Below are 12,883 nucleotides of genomic sequence, written 5' to 3' on the forward strand. Positions count from 1 at the left end.
ATCTAGTCTATTTACAATAATAGAGGTGCTATCATTAGACACCATGGTTTCTGACAACAAAATAATATCTAGGTTAAACTTGTTAATAAAAGCCCTTATACTTCTGATTACTTTAGGGCATGTTAATCCCCTACAATTCCATACCAAAGACTTCATGCGAGAATTGGAGGCATGGTAGAACCCAACTCATCAGCTTTCTTGAGTTTTTCAGACAATGGTGCCTTTGGTGTAACCCTCCTATAGGGTTTGGATCTTGCAGCTTCCTTAGGTTTTTTGACTTTCCCTGAAAACTTTGATTTGATAGATAAAAGCATGAGTGCCACCTCTTCTCGTCATTGCTGGTTTCTTTGATAATAGTTTCTGATTGCAAGTTTGCTTCCTTTGATATTTTTTGCATTTTTTATCTCTGTGAACTAGTATCCTCAACACAATGAGGAGCAACCCTTTTCGATGGAGCTTAAATCTCAAATATAGGGACTAATGTTATTGAGCTCTCTAAAGGAAATTGAAAAAGAGCGTGGGCTTGTGGTCCATCCGGATTGGAGGATTTATGTTTTGCCACATATCGAATGGTGGGCCCAGGCTTCTTTGTTGGTTTTGGAATAGACTGATGATGGAAATCTAAGTTGGGCGAGCTCAAATGGACTGGCTGATATGTGATGGTAGGAATGAAATTGAAGTTCATGTTTTTCTTTTGCAAGGGGTGATAGGCGTTATAAGGGAGGCCGAATTTCCAATTTCCATGCTGGGTCTGTTCATGCATTTGAGGCAGATCTTCTGATGGGCCTTAACACCTTCGGCATTTGCCAATGGGTCCTGAAAATTTGGCCCAGCCATTTGCTACTACGATGCTCTAAATTCCTTTTGCTGATGAGATGACACAGTCAAACTACTCTACGTATAAGCTACCTCATTGCTCGTCATCCAGCAAGCTACCCCATATTCTGTATTTATCACGTATTGGATTTCTAATTTCTGAGTTGTCGACCCTGTGTAGTTGTTGTAGAGGGGCTGTGGTACAACTGATTGAAAGAAAAGAAGATCTTGAGTGACTGATGGGAAAATGTTCGGTGGAAGAGAGTTAACGATCGGGTTGAATGGGGATTCTCCGGTAGGTGATTAGCCATTAATTTCTTACAAGGAACTAAAGTAATCTACAATAGCTGGAGTCATCTCAACCTTACGATCTATGGGTGCTTGGCGTTCTGGTGTTCCCCCACAAGAGGCTAATGAGTTTAGCAGAAACACCAGTTTAGAAATAATCTTCCTCTACCATGCCGAACTCCGAAAGGTAAGATTGCTATTTTCCATTCTAATGTTATTGTCTTCTTTGGGCTTGAGTCGATTATCCTGAGGATTTGTGTTTGAGATAAGTTCATGATAAGACTTTACTCTAATCGAATGCTGCGAAGGGATTAAAGCTCTAAAATTTGTCTGTCTTTTCTTTAGAAAATTCCCAATTATTCCCCAATCCGCCTCTAACGAAAGGGTTTTCTACCACAGAGGGGTTTTCTTCTTCTAGAATGGCTTTACCTTTCCCAGTCAAAGCTTATGTTAATAATTCTTTCCTTTGTCAATCGGAAGAGACATAGGCACAATCAGGGCCGAAGTTCCAAAGAATCTATTCTCCTCAATCTCAGAGTTTGATTGGGGGGTTTCATAGCTTGTTTTGTCTTCTACAATTTGTTCCATAAGATGCCTAGGAATGATGTCTTGGCCTTGCTGTGGTGGATGGACTGACATAAAGATTGGGGATTTCGCACGAAGCCAAGGCCCAAAAGGCAAGTGTTCTAGGCTAAAGTTTAGGAAATTGCAGAAGATTTTGGAGTGGCCAATCCTACCACAAGCATAACAAAAGTCAGAGAGATGTTCATATTTAAATGATACCCATGTGTCAATACTGTAGTCCCTTGGTTGCTAAAGTCCTTATTTCAATGGTTGGGTAATGTCAGTCTCCACCTTTATTTTGATAAATTTCTTACATGCTAGACTAAATAATGGATCAACGTCCACTCCTAAAAAATTTCCAAGAGCTCTCCCAATTTTAGAGGCATTTTTTTTTTTTTTTGCCATATGATTTTCAGTTAAGTCGTGGATTTGAAATGAAATATTGATGTGTTGAGATTTATCTCTTTTCATATGGATTCTGCAGGACAGCTTTTGAGGATGAGGAGGTGCCCTTTGAAGTTCCAAAGAATTTGGTTTAGTATTCTCTGCTTGTCACTAGCATTTTGGAATGTGAAGAGAAAAAGATTTACATCTAGATCTTCAATGTGGAACTTAAAGATGAAGTTCCAAGCTATTCTGGATGAAGCATGTAAGGATCAAATCCTATTGAGTGGCTGAGTTGCTACAATTCTATCAATGAGTGCTAACTCAGAGTTTCCATTTGCAGGTTCAGTTTCAGGTGAAAGGTTTAAGTCTTCCCAAAAAAGAGCATTTGTTTGATAGGTCCAGCTTCTCCATATCCATAGAGAAGGATTTTTTGGAAACTATTGTGCTTTCTATGGGATTGCAAAAGGAGTTTTGTAAGGGAAAGGAAGAGAGTAAGAGGGCTTGGATTTTTATGGAAAGGTGGTAGGATTAGAGGGGTGGTGATCGGTTTTCACTACTAGGAGCTGTAGAGAGAACTCATCTGGGAGAGAGAGCTGGAAAAAGTGAGATCTCTTGGTCAAAGTTATTTCCTTTAATGAATCACTTTTTATAAAAAAAATTCCTTTTATTAGAGAGGAAAAGGTTTTGAAGTGATCTCTTACCTCGGCATTAGTGTCTATTTTGAAATTTTTTCGAATGTTAAGTTTCTTAATAAGAAAATTTTTATTGGAGATGGATGGTGCATATTTAATAATGTATGTGTATAATATAATTTAATTTAAAATATAAACTTTTATAAATTAAATTTTATTATTTAAATAATATGAATAGTGTGTTCTATGCACCAACTTGAAAATAGAATAATTCTATTCATAAATATTATGTAAATAAATTTATAAACTGACTTGGATTATATAATGGGTCAAATTTGTTTATAAAAATTATAATTTAGAATTTAATAGATCATATTAAATTATGTTAATTTATAAAATTATTTTTATAAAATTTTTATATAGACTAAGGATTGTTTGGATTCAGAGTTGATGTCAACTCATTTCATCTCATCTTATCTAATCAATATATATTTTCAACTTTCAAACAAAATATAATAAATAATTCAAATTTTCAAATTTTTAAATAAAAATAATATTAAAAATAATATTTTAACAATATTTTATTCAACTTTTAACTCTTATATCATCTTATCTCATCTAGAGTGGAGTATGTGAGGAATAAATTTGGTTATGATTGTAGTATTGTGGTGGACAATAGGGGATTAAGTGGAGGACTAGCTCTATTCTAGCATAGCTCAAATTAAGTCAGTCTTAATTCTTATTCTCAGCATCATATTTTAATCACAGTGTTATGGCATCCCAAGTACTGCTTATAGAGAAGAAAGCTAGAAACTGCTCAAAGTTATCAAACCAAGTGTGGATATGGCGTGGATATGCATGAGAGATTTTAATGAAATTCTCCATCAACATGAAAAATAAGGGGCTACTCTAAGGCCTTATCAATAGATGGAGAAATTCATAATAGTAGTGGAAGAATGTGATTGAGTAATATGGGATACAGAGGTGGTAAATTCATTTGGTGCAATAATAGAGAAGGACCTTTATTCACAAAAGAAATGTTGGATAGGGCTTTGGGAATAGTTTGCTTGTAGATTGTTTCGAGAGTAGTTCTGTTCTCATCCTGCTCAATCTTCAAACTACTTCCCTCTATCGGTTGAGGTGAGTAATACAAGACAATGAATTAATAAAGTAGGGCCTTTTAGATATGAATTTTGTTGGGATAATAAGAAAGAAGATTGTAAGAAGACTATTAAAAATAATTGGAAGAAACCAACTTTGTGTAATTCAAGGATAGTGGCAGTTACAAAGGGTCTTTAGTTTTGCAAAGAGTCATTGATTAAATGGAGCAAAAAAGAGTCTAGGAATGGGAAGGGTGCCATACTCAAGAATATGCAAGAAATTTCCAGCGTGCAAAACTCTAACATAGGCAATCTTACTGAGTGCATTAAACATAAATAGAAGGAGGTGGAAATGTTGCTAGAAGAGGACAATCTTAGATGGAAACAAAGGACTAAACAAAGATGGTTACAAGATGGAGATAGGAATACCAATTATTTTTATGCTTGTGCAAATAAGAGGAGAATGATTAATGTTATAAAGACTATTGAGATAAAGGATGAGTCTGTTACTAATTCTATTGAGGAAATTGCAAGAATGTTCTTAAACCAAGATCAGGGCTTGTTTTCCACTTCAAGTCCCACTAATATAGCAAACTGTATTAGACCATTGAAGAATAAGGTAACAAAAGAAATGAATGTGACATTGACCGGAGACTCCCAGTTGAAGAAGTGAAAGAAGCAGTATTCCAAATGAATCCACTCAATTCTTCAGGATTAGATGAATTCTCAGCTGGTTTTTATCAAAATCATTGGGAAACAGTTGGTAAGGAGGTAAGTGGAGTTGTGCTAGATTTTCTTAATTCAGAAGGTGATATTAGGCAGATTAATGGAACTGACATTGTTCTCGTACCTAAGAAGAAGAATGCAAGGAAGGTTGCTGACTTCAAACCAATTTCCCTTTGTAATGTACTCTATAAGATAATTGCTAAAGTTTTGACTAATAGGTTGAAATGAGTACTATAAGAGGTAATATTACGTATTTAAAGTGCTTTTGTTCCTAGGAGACCTATTATGGACAATGTAATTATGGCATATGAAGCTATGCATTCAATGGACAAGAAACTAGGAGGAAGAAATGGTTTTATGGCACTAAATCTTGATACGAGCAAAGCATATAATAAGTGAAATGTGACTTTTTGCATGCAGTAATGGTAAAGATGGGCTTTCATTCAAAATGGATAAATCTGATTATGAGATGCATAAACTCAATACCTTACTCCATACTTATTAATGGCTCACCTCAAACTACTTTCCAAGCTTCAATGGGTATTAGGCAAGGTGACCTATTGTCGCCTTACTTATTTATCCTATGTTTAGAAGCACTAAGTGCTCTACTCAACCAAGCTGAGGAAAAAAATTGATCACTGGTGTTCCAATTGTCAATAGTAAAATTTCTATTATCCATTTGTTTTTTTGCAGATGACAGCTTGTTATTTTGTAAATCAAATGCTTTGGAGTGGAGTCGAATAATGGAGATTCTTGGTATCTATGAACAAGCATTTAGACAAAGACTTAATATGGACAAAACTTCTGTTCATTTTAGCAGAAATACAAAGGAGGCAGCAAAAAGATTCATTATGAGTAGCAGGGGTCAAGGCTTCAAATTCTTATTAAACTTACCTTGGTCTGCTAGCTCTTATAGGTACATAAAAAAGGAAGGCTTTCTGCAACATCTTAGATAGGGTGAGGAGCAGAATCAACAATTAGAAAATGAAGTTTTTCTTACAAGCTGGAAAGGAAATCTTGCTCAAAGCTGTTATTCAATCTCTTCCAACTTACTGTACGGGAGTCTTTAAGCTTCTAGCTTCATTACTCAGAGAGATTAATAAAGTTATGAAGTAGTTTTGGTGGAATCATAAACAAAGTGAAGGCAATGTTCATTGGGCCTTATGGAGTCAAATGGGGAAGGCTAAATTTGTAGGTGGTTTAGGTTTTAGAGATTTGGAAAGCTTCAACATTGCCTTGATTGCAAAGCAAGGTTACAGGTTAATTCCAAGACTTGAAGCTCTGTCAAGTAAGATCTTGAAACTGAAATATTTTCCTCATTCATCTTTCTTTGATGTCAAAATTGGAACCAACCCTTCTTATATATGTAGGAGTATTCATGCTGCAAAGAAGTTAGTAGAGGAAGGGTCATTATGGAGAGTCGGTAATGAATCACAGATAAGAATTTGGAATGATAGATGGATTTCTCAACCATCTTCCTTTCAAATTCAAAGTCCGGTCTAGGTAATAGATAGGGATGCATATGTTTTTGCTCTTATTGATCCAGAACATAGGTGTTGGAACATTCCTTTACTTGACTCTATTTTTAATAGTACTGAAGCTGATATTATGAAAAAGATTCCTATAAGTGCCTTTAACTGTCTTGATAGAATTATTTAGAGGTGCTCAAATAATGGTATGTTCCCTGTAAAGAGTGCATATCATATGCATAAGGAGTTGATGGAAAGGAAGAAAGAGCAAGGGTTGAGCTCTAATACTAATAAAGGTATTTGGGTTAAGCTTTGGAAGATGAACATTCCTAATGCTGCTAAAGTCTTTGTTGGTAGGACTTGTTTAGAATCACTTCCTACTAAGGATAATCTTTTTAAGAAGAAAATTGTAGAGTCCTCAACCTGTCCCATTTGCTTGAGTAATATAGAAATAGTAAATCATGCATTGTGGGATTGCCCAACATCTAAGGATGTATGGAGTAATTTCTTAATGAAAGTTCAGAAAAGCAGTTTTACTGCTTCTAGTTTTATGCAGTTGTTAGTCTATATGAGTGGATTGCTAGAGCAGGAATTATTGGAGGAGGTCATCATGACAGCAAAGAAGATATGGTAAAAGAGAAATTCTTTCATCTTTCAAGAAGTTTTTGTCCATCCAAATATGGTTCTGTAGCAAGTACAACAACTGTTGACAGATTTTCAAGAAAGTCAATTTTTAAAGAATGTTCCCAGAGATCCATCAGAAAGTAGTAACTCGATTTGGGTACCTCCACCTACAGATACTTATAAAGTAAATTGAGATGCTGCAATTAAGCAGGAGATTGGTAAAGTTGATATTGGCATTGTTATAAGGGACTTTAAAGGAAATGTAGTAGTATCTAGAAGTTTACAGAAACATATGTTTATTGATTCTTTTACAGCAGAATTTCAAAGAGTACTTCAAGCAGCAAGTTTTACAAGAGATATAAGTTTAAGGAGGATCATGTTAGAAGGGGATGCATTGCAAATAGTTAATAGTTTAAAATTCGACTCATCTCAATCTCATATATCATGTTTGCTGTTATGGGATCCTAAGCTGGTTTTGAATCACTTTGATTACTGGAATATTGCTGATGTAAGGAGGAATGTTAATATGGCTGCACATGTGTTGGCCAAATATGCTTTAGGTAGTGAAGAGGATGAAATCAGATTGGATGATAGCCATTTATGTATTCTTCATTTCATTTGATTGAATTATTGAATAAAGATTACTGTGATTCATTTCAAAAAATAAAATAACGATGAAAACTAATAATGCGATACATAACTATCAGGTCATAACAATTAAAAAATGATACGTGTAGTATTTATATACAGTTCATTTTAAAATATACTTATATATAATATAAATTAACATGTCATTTCATCATAAATACTAAAAAAATATATACAAATCAGTAAAATGGAAAAGAAAAAAGAGGCTACCCACCAACCTTCTAAAGGGCCTAAATTATATATAAATATGGCACGTTTTCTTTTTTGATAATTATGATGTAATAAAATATTTTATTATAAGAGTATTTTTTATCATTGAACTAAGAGTTTTGCTACTCATCATCTTACATATTATACTTGTTTTTATTTTTACTTTTTTGTTTCATTCCAATTAAATTAATTGAATTATTCTACTCATCATTTTTATATCACACATTTGTAATATGATGTGTGGTGTGTAGTGTAAAAATGATGAGTAGAGCTTTTCTTGAACTAATGGGTTAGGATAACAATATCTTTTTGAAATAGGCAACTGATGAGTTTCAAACTTCTTCAATAACATATATTAATTTAAAAAAAGTCCAAAACCAAGAACCTAAACAATAAATTTCCCTAATATTAACAATGGTAAGTATTATATTTTTTTCCATCCACAAAATAACATTTATTTCTATTTTACAACTTGAAATATAAATACCTTCCATTTACACAATAAACTCGGCAGGTTCCATATTGTATCCTCTATTCAGATTTTATGGTAAAGGCTGTACTCACTAATCCTAACCGTCAAATTATAGACAAATAGTGGAAATTAAAAAATCATCAAAGTTTCAAGATGCAAATTGAAACTTTTTATACTTAAGATGTAAAATTTAAAGTGCAAATTAGTGTAATAGTTTCATTTGGTTTAGTTTCTATATATTAGAACAATAATAATTTCAAGCCAACATGCAATCCTTCTAGTCATTCTAAGCTATAGCTTATTAATTTTTTCAACATTGAGAATATTATTAACATATGTACTCAAAATGTGAAGGTTGTCACACAACAATCCACAAATACACACACAACATAGCAGACGTAAATTCTAGAATAGCATAGCAAAGAGGATAGCGTTAGTTACTCTCTATTATGCGACCTGTAACAACCAAATGTTCTTTTGATTCCTTTTTGTAAAGTCTATAAATAGACACTGTTTATGCAATGAAAGTTAGGAAGAATTTTCTCCAATTCCATTATCTCAACATGGTATCAAGAGCCCACGATTAACGAGTCCCACAGATCCATGGCAACTTCTTCTTCCTCCCTCCTTCCCTCTCATTCACCTTCCATTACCTCTTCATTTTCTCACATAGTTACCACAAAGCTCACATAGTTACCACAAAGCTCACAACTGAAAATTACCTTCTCTGGAAAGCACAAACCTCTACCTATCTCTGAAGCCAAGACCTCTTCTGTTATGTTGATGGTACTCTGCCATCACAACCTGAATTCTTTACTAATACCTCTGACCAAACACTCAAACCTAATCTAGCCTATGCATCATGGAGATGCACCGATCAACTCGTCTTGAGTGTGCTTTTCTCCTCCCTCTCAAAATCCATCTTAGGCCATGTACTCTCTTCCACCACAGCTAGAGAACTATGAAACTCTCTTTTTCTCAATGTTTTCCTCTCACTCACAAGCCAAGGAGTTTCAAGTTCATCTTCAATTAACCAATCTCTCTCATGGTGACCAAAATATTTCTGATTATTTTGGGAAAGTCTGATTACTTTTTGATTCTGTTGCTACAACTGGCACTGCTCTCTCTGATAAAGAGCTCGTAACCTATTTGTTGAATGGCATAGGACCATTGTACGAGTCTTTCATAACTTCAGTAACTACTAGAGCTGAACCTCTTAACTCCTAGGATTTATATCAACTCCTTCTCATCCATGAAAATCGTCTTTCTCAAAATGCTAAAAATATAATCTCTTCTCTTGAGTTATCTACTAATCTCAGCTTAGCAACAAACTTCAGTGGCCAACCCCTCAAAGAGGTGGCAAACAAGGCCGCAGTAGAATAAGGTATCCTTCCAATGGTAGTGGAGGACGTAACTCTGACTTCAACAATCCATCCCAACAGTTCAACCAACAATGCCCTACTTGTCAAGTATGGGCATGTTGCTCTTCAGTGTCGGCACCGATTCAACCACTCTTACCAATTCAAACTGTAACAGCCCCTAAAAATTCAATTATGAAATTTCTATTGGTTTTAGGAATCTCGTGAATACGCCATAAGTTTTCAAGAATCTATTAATGATATAGGTTTTAGTCTAACCACATAGTTATTGTTATCACTCACTATGGTATCAAAAGTGTATTTTTAATTATTGGAGATAATTAGAAGTGTCAGAATATGTTATGATTTGTGCCATTAGACTCGGTGGATTATTTAAGATCTTATGGCGCAATAACTCTTTTTCATATTTTCGGACGAAATGCCTGTTCGAAACTGTGATTTTATTTTTAGGGTCACTTTGGGGCTAATTATTGATAAACGATTATCACTGTAGTTTCAAAATTACAGTCTGTAATGTCCAAATTAAGTTAGAAAAGTTTTAATTAGACACATGGAAAGATCTTAGCCACCTCACTCTTCCAAGTCTACACTCCACCTTTAGAAAATATCTTGAACTGATTTTTGTGGATATTATTGGATAAAAATATCTTGAACTGATTTTTGTGGATATTATTGGGTAAAAATATCTTGAGCTGATTTTTATAGATATTATTGAGTAAAAAAGACCAACACTCAACCCTTACTTCAATCTCATCCTCTTCCATATCTTGTGCATAAATGTCTAAATCTTGGTCCGAAATTTTTATGGAATATTGTTAACATATGTATATGATTATTGGTTTAGGATTTGTTGCATGATTAAAGGTTTTGATGAAATATATTCTTAGATCTAGAAACTTAGAAACTGAAAGAGGAAAAACAGTTTCTGTTTTGAGAAAGTTTAAATCTTTGGTGGTTTAAACCTATTCTAATGGCTTTGATAATTTTATTGGTGGATCCTAAGCCTCTTATATACATATTAGAATATTATTTTGAAGATATTTGATATTGGTTTCAAAGATATGAAATATTATGCAAAGAGATGTTCAGATAGGCCAAAGTGGGGATGGTCTTGGCTCAATTTATGTTTTGGTTAATGTTTAACCATATGATCTTGAATTAGAAGCTTATATATGTTTTAGGACGTCTTTTTAAATCATGTGATGGTTTGGTTTGAAGATCACATCTTTATAAGTTATAGATCAAAAGGTTAATCAAAACAAATTAGAAACAAAAATCAATGGAAATAGCATATGGGAATTTCGGCCTTATGGAATTTTAATAGTTGTGATTGGTTTTAAATTTTTCTAAATTTATATTTGAGTTTAGGATAAAATTTACACGAGACATATAAATTTTGACGACTTTTAGAGTTAGCATGCAAAACCCTTAAGTTAGGAATAAAGTGGTCATTTTCTCATATGTAGAGGGTAAAATAGAAACTTTACTCTTAAGTTAGTATTTTTCCATATTTCAAATTATTAGTGATTTGTTTCTAACTTTTAGAATCACTAATTACAGTTCCTCATGATTGTGCTGAGCTTTCATAAGATATGCAGAGATCGAAGTAAGTTAGCTTTTAACTTACTAACAGTTTACTATGTATATGTGCTAAGTAAAAGAACTACAGTGTATGTATGTGTGTTATCATATATGTCATCCCATGCCAAGTTATCACATATTTTTCTGTTACATAGAATTTATTCTGTCATGAGTTTTCATCTGTTATACAAGATATTCTGTCACTTATTATTATACATTGTAAGTACATCATATTAAATATGCCATCTATTACATGTATGTCATGTCATGTTCATTGTTGCAAGTATGTCATGTTAAATATATTGTACGTCAAGTTATGCTTTAATTACTTATGTATGGGGTCACAGCAATTGTGACGCATACACTACGTAAGACACAGCAATTGTGACACGTAGAATACATGGAGCTATAACAATTGTAGAGTATGTATTTAAGCAGTTAAAGAATAAGTTTCAGATCAAGTTTATGTTATGTCGTGTTATGTTCACGTACATATTATGTTCATGTTCAAGTTTATGTCAAGTCAAGTTCAGTTTACGTTTCAATTTAAGTTATGTTAGTTATGTTATGTTGTACGTCAAGTTATGCTTTTATTACTTATCTATGGGGTCACAGCAATTGTGATGCATACACTATGTGAGACACAGCAGTTGTGACACGTAGAATACATGGGGCCACAATAACTGTGGAGTATGTATTTAAGCAGTTAAAGAATAAGTTTCAGATCAAGTTTTTGTTATATCGTGTTATGTTCACGTACATATTATGTTCATATTCAAGTTTATGTCAAGTCAAATTCAGTTCACGTTTCAATTTAAGTTATGTCAATTATGGTATGTTGTACGTCAAGTTATGCTTTGATTACTTATGTATTGGGTCACAGCAATTGTGACGCATACATTACGTGCGACACAACAATTGTGACACGAAGAATATATGGGGCCACAACAATTGTGGAGTATGTATTTAAGCAGTTAAAGAATAAGTTTCAGATCAGGTTTATGTTAAGTCAAGTTTCAGATCAAGTTTATGTCAAGTCAAGTTCAGTTTACATATCAATTTAAGTTATGTCAGTTATGCTATGTTGTACGTCAAGTTATACTTTAATTACTTATGAATTTGATTATCATTTATGTTTTTACTGTCATCCATGCATCATTAGCCTGTGTAGAGGTTTTTTGTTAACTTACTGAGATTTGTAATCAAATCTCACTGTGGTAGTCCCAAATACCATTTCTCCCGAATAGTAGATCTTGTTACAGGACTTGAAGGAGAATCAAGAGCTGACCAACTAGACATAATTGACTGAGCGACGGTGCAACGTCAATGTTGATATAGTAGTTAACGTAAATTACTACTTGTATGATGGAGTTGCATCTTTAATACTTTTTAGATCATAACCATTTTGGACTAGTGTGGTGATCTTAGTTGTTCAATAGGTTTTTATGTGTGAAGTATGTTTTAAGCATATGAGATATTTTCAATTTGGTGCATAGTATTGCTAAAGAAAAAATTTATCCACTGCGAATATTGCATAATGTTAGATGCATGTTAGAAACATTGCATCTTATGTGTCATGAACGGGGGCAAGTAACCTTGTGTTACATGTCTCGATACTTCAAATGTCTGTTCGATCCTAAACGGAATTTGGGGGCGTCACACAAACCACCCAAGAATTTATCTACAATTTACACAGCTACGAGTTCCCTCTCAGTCAATCCATAGTATCCTAACTCAGAGGCAACACACCACATCACTAATAAGCTGTACACTGGTGGAAACACCATTTGCGTTAGGGATGGCTCAGGACTTCCAATCCATAACTATGTTGATTCCTCTTTACCCATAAATTCCTCTTCCTTTATTCTTAGAAATCTACTTCATGCTCCTTCTATCACCAAAAATCGCATTTCTTCTTCATTTTTGTGGTAAAAATTAATGCTTTTTCGAGTTTCATTCAACTCATTTCAATGTGAAGGACTCGCAG

The 12,883-nt window shown here is 33.8% G+C and overlaps 1 long non-coding RNA gene across 2 annotated transcripts; it reads left to right on the forward strand.

Annotated features, from left to right (window-relative positions):
* The first annotated feature begins 846 nt into the window (after positions 1-846).
* Positions 847-7,299, forward strand: LOC122291491. 2 transcript variants are annotated; one of them, XR_006236649.1, is made up of 4 exons: positions 847-1,291; positions 2,153-2,317; positions 2,396-2,657; positions 5,207-7,299. It is a non-coding gene; the product is annotated as an uncharacterized LOC122291491 (long non-coding RNA). The 2 variants fall into 2 exon arrangements; XR_006236648.1 differs by lacking the exon at positions 5,207-7,299 and having other exon boundaries at positions 868-1,291; positions 2,396-2,753.
* The last annotated feature ends 5,584 nt before the right edge of the window (positions 7,300-12,883 follow it).

The sequence above is a fragment of the Carya illinoinensis genome, chromosome 13 (genome assembly GCF_018687715.1).
Source record: "Carya illinoinensis cultivar Pawnee chromosome 13, C.illinoinensisPawnee_v1, whole genome shotgun sequence".
NCBI lineage: Eukaryota > Viridiplantae > Streptophyta > Magnoliopsida > Fagales > Juglandaceae > Carya > Carya illinoinensis.